This window comes from Nematolebias whitei, chromosome 11 (genome assembly GCF_014905685.2).
Source record: "Nematolebias whitei isolate Nwh7 chromosome 11, NemWhi1, whole genome shotgun sequence".
Taxonomy (NCBI): Eukaryota; Metazoa; Chordata; class Actinopteri; order Cyprinodontiformes; family Rivulidae; genus Nematolebias; species Nematolebias whitei.
The window spans coordinates 1386215-1392576 of NC_056508.1; positions in this window are offsets into that span (position 1 = coordinate 1386215).

Sequence of the window (6362 nt, forward strand, 5' to 3'; positions counted from 1 at the left end):
TCCACTGCACACCTATAGAAGGAGGTGAGGACTGAGCTTCCCAGACCAGCTCGCCTCAGCCGTCTGAGGAAGTAGAGTCTCTGATGAGCTTTCTTGATCAGGCTGGTGGTGTTGTTGCTCCAGCTGAGGTTGTCATTCATGTGTACACCCAAGTACTTGTAGCTGGAGACCACCTCCACCGCAGATCCTCCTATGTTCAGGGGGGTGTAGATGTTTTTGTTCCTTCTGAAGTCCACAATCATCTCCTTTGTCTTCTTCACATTGATGTGAAGGTTATTCTCTTTGCACCAGCTCTCCAGGTGTTCCACTTCTTGCCTGTAGCTGGACTCATCATTGTTTGTGACGCATCCCACCACCGCTGTATCATCTGCAAACTTTACAATGTGACAGCCTAGATGGGTAGCTGCACAATCATACGTGAGCAGAGTAAACAGGAGGGGGCTCAACACACATCCCTGAGGAGAGCCAGTGCTGAGGGTTATGGTGGAGGAGGAGAAGTTGTGGATCCTCACTAACTGTGGTCTGTTTATTAAAAAGTCTAGTACCCAGTTGCAAATGGAGGGGCTTAGTCCTAGTGTGGATAGTTTGTCCATCGGGGTTTGGGAGATCATGGTGTTGAAGGCGGATGTGAAGTCCACAAAGAGCATACGGACGTAAGAGTTTTTCTGCTCTAGGTGGTTGAGCGCAGTGTGGGTCACAGAGGAGATGGCATCCTCTGTTGATCGGTTCTCACGGTATGCATACTGATGAGGGTCCTCGTTGATGTTGATGGTTGTTTTAATGTGAGTCATGACCAGTTTTTCAAAGCATTTAGCGACTATCGGGGTGAGGGCCACTGGCCGATAGTCATTCAGACCAGTCACTGTAGAGCTTTTTGGGACTGGGATGATGGTGGCAGTCTTCAGGCAGGTGGGAACTGTCTCCAGGGTAAGTGAGGTGTTAAAGATGTCTGCCAGCACCTCACAGAGCTGATCAGCACATTCCTTCAACACTTTTCCAGGGATGTTGTCTGGGCCAGTTGCCTTGTGCGGATTAATCCTCCTGAAGGTACTCCTTACTTCTGCTGAGGTCACGCTGAGATGCTCTTTATCTGGTGGTGAGGTGAGTCTGGTGCTGGGTGGTCTGTTCGGGTCTTCAAAGCGTGCATAGAACTTGTAGAGGGCATCGGGCAGAGATGGGTCTTTGGGGCATTGTTCGCTCCTTCCTTTATAATCTGTTATGCACTTAATGCCCCTCCACATGCTCCGAGGGTCTTGTGAGATGAATTGACCCTCAATCCTCTTTGCATATGTGGCCTTGGCCCTCTTAATACCAGCAACCAGATCTTTTCTTGTCCTACTCAGCTCCTCTGAGTTTCCAGACCTGAAGGCAGTATTCCTGGCTTCCAGCAGGGTACGCACCTCTGCATTCAGCCAAGGTTTTCTATTTGGGTAGCTTCTAACATTTCTGATAGTGGAGACGGTGTCAGTACATGTACTAATGTAATCCAGAACTGAGGATGTGTATTGGTCAAGATCAAGCGAACCTCCATTTTCAGCAGCTTCTCTGAAATCCTGCCAGTCTGTTCAGTCAAAACAATCTCTCAGTATGGGGCCACTGTCTTGGATCCAGCATTTAACTTTCTTTTGTACTGGTCTGGAGCGTCTCAGCGGGGGCATGTAAGCAGGAGCCAGGAAGATTGAGATGTGGTCTGACAGTCCTAGGTGGGGGCGGGGTTCGGCTTTGTATGCATCTTTTACATTCGTGTAAACACGGTCCAGCGTGTGGTCTCCACGTGTTGGAATCGCCACATGTTGATAAAAGCTTGGGAGACAGTCCTTTCGATTCTCGTGGTTAAAGTCTCCGGCTACAACGTAAAGAGCCTCGGGGTGTTTGCTCTGCAGCGAGCTGATGATATCATGAAGCTCCTGCAGTGATTCATTAGCATTAGCGTCTGGAAGAATGTAAACGACAGAGATGAAAGTCACTGTGAACTCGCGGGGTAGATAATGTGGCCGACATTTCACTGTTATTTGCTCCAAAGCCTTCGAGCATGAGCTATTTACAACAGTACAGTTCGTGCACCAACTTTTACTCACGTAAATGCACACTCCGCCTCCCCGTGATTTCCCCGTTAGCTCGCTGCAGCAGTCCGCTTGAAAAAAAGTCTGTCATCCAGCTGGAAGACTGTGTCCGGCGTTTCGCTTGTAATCCATGTTTCCGTGAGGCAAAGCACCGCACACTTCTTCATCTCTTCTGAGACGCCCGCTCTCAGACGAAGTAAATCCATCTTGTTGTCCAACGAGCGGACATTCGACAGAAAGAGAGATGGCATGGGGAGTTTACCGGCTTTAGCGTTAGCTCGTAGCCTTACCATAACCCCCGCCTGGCATCATCTCCTCTTAAGCCGGGAGCAGCGCTTCCTCTTCTGCCCGCTGGAACGCTTCTGCTGCAGCTTCCAGGTAGATGACTTTAAGATCTGCATTCTGCCGAGCGTAGTTTTGAGTTTGTTGCTGATTTCTGCTATATTTCGTGCCAAATCTGCTCCTATTCTCATCAGTTCGGTTCGGCTATAGTTTACACGCATAAATCGCGCGGAGTCAGGCACAGAGTCAATATCAAAACTTCTAAAAACTGGGATGGTACCGGGAGCCTGTGAAGCTGCAACTGCTCTGAGCGTGGCCATCTTGGAATAAATGCTCATATATAAATTATCGTTTGTTTATCAGTGAAATTCGGAGGATCCGACATGGTTGGCAGTTTAAAGCCCAACGTAAAAATTGTGACGTCATTTTTGCTGACGTTAAAGTCTTTTCAAGACGCGTGCTCAGTCCGAAAGACGTTCCAGGTGTAATTACCCGTCGCTGTTTACTAGAAACGCATTCAAACTTAGATGTCTGGACAGCATCAAGAGGTGTGGTCATGTGACAGTTCAAAAAAGCTCTACTGGTTTTTGAGTGCCTGTGGGGAGTTTTTGATAACTCCTCGAAATAAGTTGATGACCTTAGGTTTCGGTTTATTTTAGCCTCCTGTAGTGATGTAGGGCTAGGTTAGCTTCAGTTAGCTTAAGAGCTCCACTACAATCAATATTTAATAACGGGTTCTCACTTTTTCGAACTACTTGACAGATATGTGACAGAGGTACTGTGTGGGAGATGGTCTAATCAGTGACATGAGACGTTAATTTTCTTTGACCCATCAAAATAAATGTGGTCACTTATTAACAGAATCAAAATTTAACATCAAAACATTGTACACTAGATTATGCTATAGGCTCTGATTAATAAAACTTGGCATGTTTTACTTAATAAAAACAACAGATATTTCTGAAGATATCTGGATTAATTACTGGCAAGATAGAAGAGTTTTAAAGATGGGGAATGAAGGAGTTTAAATGGAGAGAAAAGATGGATGAGGGAAAGTGTGTTGAAGAGGAATGGCACCCTTCATCCGACCCCAGCTCAGCCTCGGTACACTCGGTAGTGAAGCGACTCGTTACCTTTGCAGAAGATAGGTCAGCTCCGGTACGGAGTTCCATTTCAATGCTACCTTTCAGCGTCTCCTTAGGATGGCTGAGAATCGTCCGAAGTAGTGACGGTACTCCGTTCAACAACACGCTCACCTCCTGGGTAGGTACACAGCGAGCTGTGAGTCCGTCAGAGGTTCCACTCAGATGTGGAAGACTCCATAATCCCAACTAGACTTGTTTTTGACTGTCTCCGACTTTTGACCGACATCACTCCTTTCTCATTTCAGACAGAAGATCAAAAATGCATAATTACTTTGTAACAGACATTTAACTTGATTTCTACTTTGAATGAGGATTAAAAAAACATTAATACTGTTTCACAGTTGATTTAAAATGAGTGGTTCACTTCAACATTTAAAAATGGTTTGAACTAAACACACTTTTGATTATCAAGACATTGTAAAATAGTAATGATGATATAAAAAGAGAGTGTTCTTTCATTTGATTAGTTCAGGATACAATTAGAAAGTCTCTGGATGAGCTAATTTGTATTTCTGGATTCAAATCAATGAAATAACAGTTCCTGTCCCATGAAGGACTTCAGAGGCAGGTTTTGACCGGAGGCTTAGTTCACTACACTCCTTAGGTCTGTAGCACAGGAAAACAGACTGGTCAGCAGTGCATCCCCGAGTGACATATTTATTTATTTATTTTATTTTTTATTTTTTCCTTTCACTCAGGGCTGTGCTCCTGATACGACAGAATCCTTAAAATAAACACCTATATTTGGATGATCATTAGAAAGAATCTAGAAGAATACCTGCAGAAGACCATATTGAGTTATGGTTAAAGACAGGGATTGATAGCTTTTTAGAATAGGCAGTGAGGGAAATGTGTTTTTATAAGTTGAGGGACAGACAAGAACCTTAGTTAGGCAGGCACAGGGAAATATAATATTGTAAATGCCAGGTATATTTGTTGCATGAATGATGTTGGAGTGTGAGTGTCTGTTGTAAGTAAGGTGGAGGAAAACATCACACATCAGGCAGAGAATTGGTAAGTGACCTTTTTATATTAACATAAATTCATATAAATAACTTTTGAAGACCAACAGGTTCAGTTCAAACTGGCAGCCCAGACAGAAAGAAATCTCCGCACTCAAGTTGCTGTGAGTAGATGAACACACAAAGACCTTCTCTCTGAAGATAATGTGACAGGTCAAAGATGTTTTTCACTTACTACAGTATCATGTGTGTGGATCATAGTGTCGTTTAGGCTGGATCAGACTGACTGGAGCCTTGTCGCCCAGATAAACAGGACGACTACCAGTGTCGTCTGACCTTGTTTTTTTGTTTTTATTTTTTGCAAGAGTTTAAATTATTACAGGTGAAAGTAAATTAAATCAATGAGAGAACTCAAACACGTCTGTGAAATTAAACCAACCAGGGTAAAAGTATTTGGGGAATATTAAATAAATGTATTAGTAGATTATAAACAGCTATAATGTTATATATCTATAAAAGTTAAGTGTCCTTGACAGAGAACACTCTTTACATATTAGTTATTTAACAAAAGCATTAAACTTAAAAGACAAACGGTAATAAATCTAAGGTGTAGACTAAAAACATTAAATAAAAATACACTAGTGGTATAAAACAATTCTTATGAGAGTCCCTTAGAGACAAAAGGATGATTTAAGATGGGAAAACAATTCTAGATTAGATAAAACATTTTAAATAACTGATTGATGGGGAGGAGAAACTATCTAACTTACTCCAAAAAAGTTCAATCTGGTCCTCTGGACATTCAAAAAAACCAAAAAACAAAACAAAGCAAAAAAAAAATGTAGAAACGTTTCGTCTCTCATCCTGAGGACTTCCTCATTCTGAGGAGCTGTATTCAGCTCAGTCTCTTAAATAGCACCTTCTCAGAGTGGATCAACCAGTTTGCTGCTGACAACCAAAACCAACTGATCACATGCTCAAGAAGGACCATCAGCCTAACAATGGATCATTAGCACCTGATGGCTGTTTACTGTTCACAGAGGGCTGAGTGATACTAGCAATCACAGCATTGTAAGAGGGGGACAGTTGAACCCGGAGGCTCCACCCCTGTTTAATGATGGAAGATTTCTTTTCACAAAGATGGCCTCCTTTACTCCTCTCTCAAACCATCGTTCCTCTCTGTCCAGGATGTGAACATCTTCATCCCTGAAAGAGTGACCTCTGGCCTGGAGATGAGTGTAGACCTCAGAGTCCTGGCATGATGATGTTGATCTTCTGTGCTGGTCCATCCTTTTGGCCAGTGGCTGTTTTGTTTCCCCGATGTAAGACTGATCACCCTCCTGACACTGAACAACATACACAATATTACTCTGTTTGTGCCGGGGGACTGGATCTTTGGGATGAACCAGTCTTTAATGTATTTTGGGGTTTAAAAGCCACTGGGACGTTGATAGTCGGCCGACTATCAATTTCTCCTGAGACATTAGTACGCAAGGACAAAAGCTTCATCTATCGAACCCCCCAAGAACTCTCTGTGCAACCTTATCAGAACTGTCCGCTGAAACAACATCTTCAAAAACTGTGGCTGATCTGAAAAAATGCTCATGGACAAATCTCAACACCTCCATGTCAAATGCAAATGTAATCATGTTTTAACTGAGCTGCTGGTAGAGTTTTTTGATGTGTCAAATCGTGTCCTGATGGACAAGATGTGAAAGATCTTTTTTTGTAATACCACTATCTACCCTCATGTTTCTCCCCCTTTTCCTATCTAGCATTATTATCTGATAAGGATAAGAAGGCCGCGCTTTCTACAGTTGCAGCTTCGTGCACTCCGCCCATGTTTCGGACGACTGTACGTACATATTCGCGTTGTACCTCGGTGCAATTCCAATAAAGTTTATTCTGAT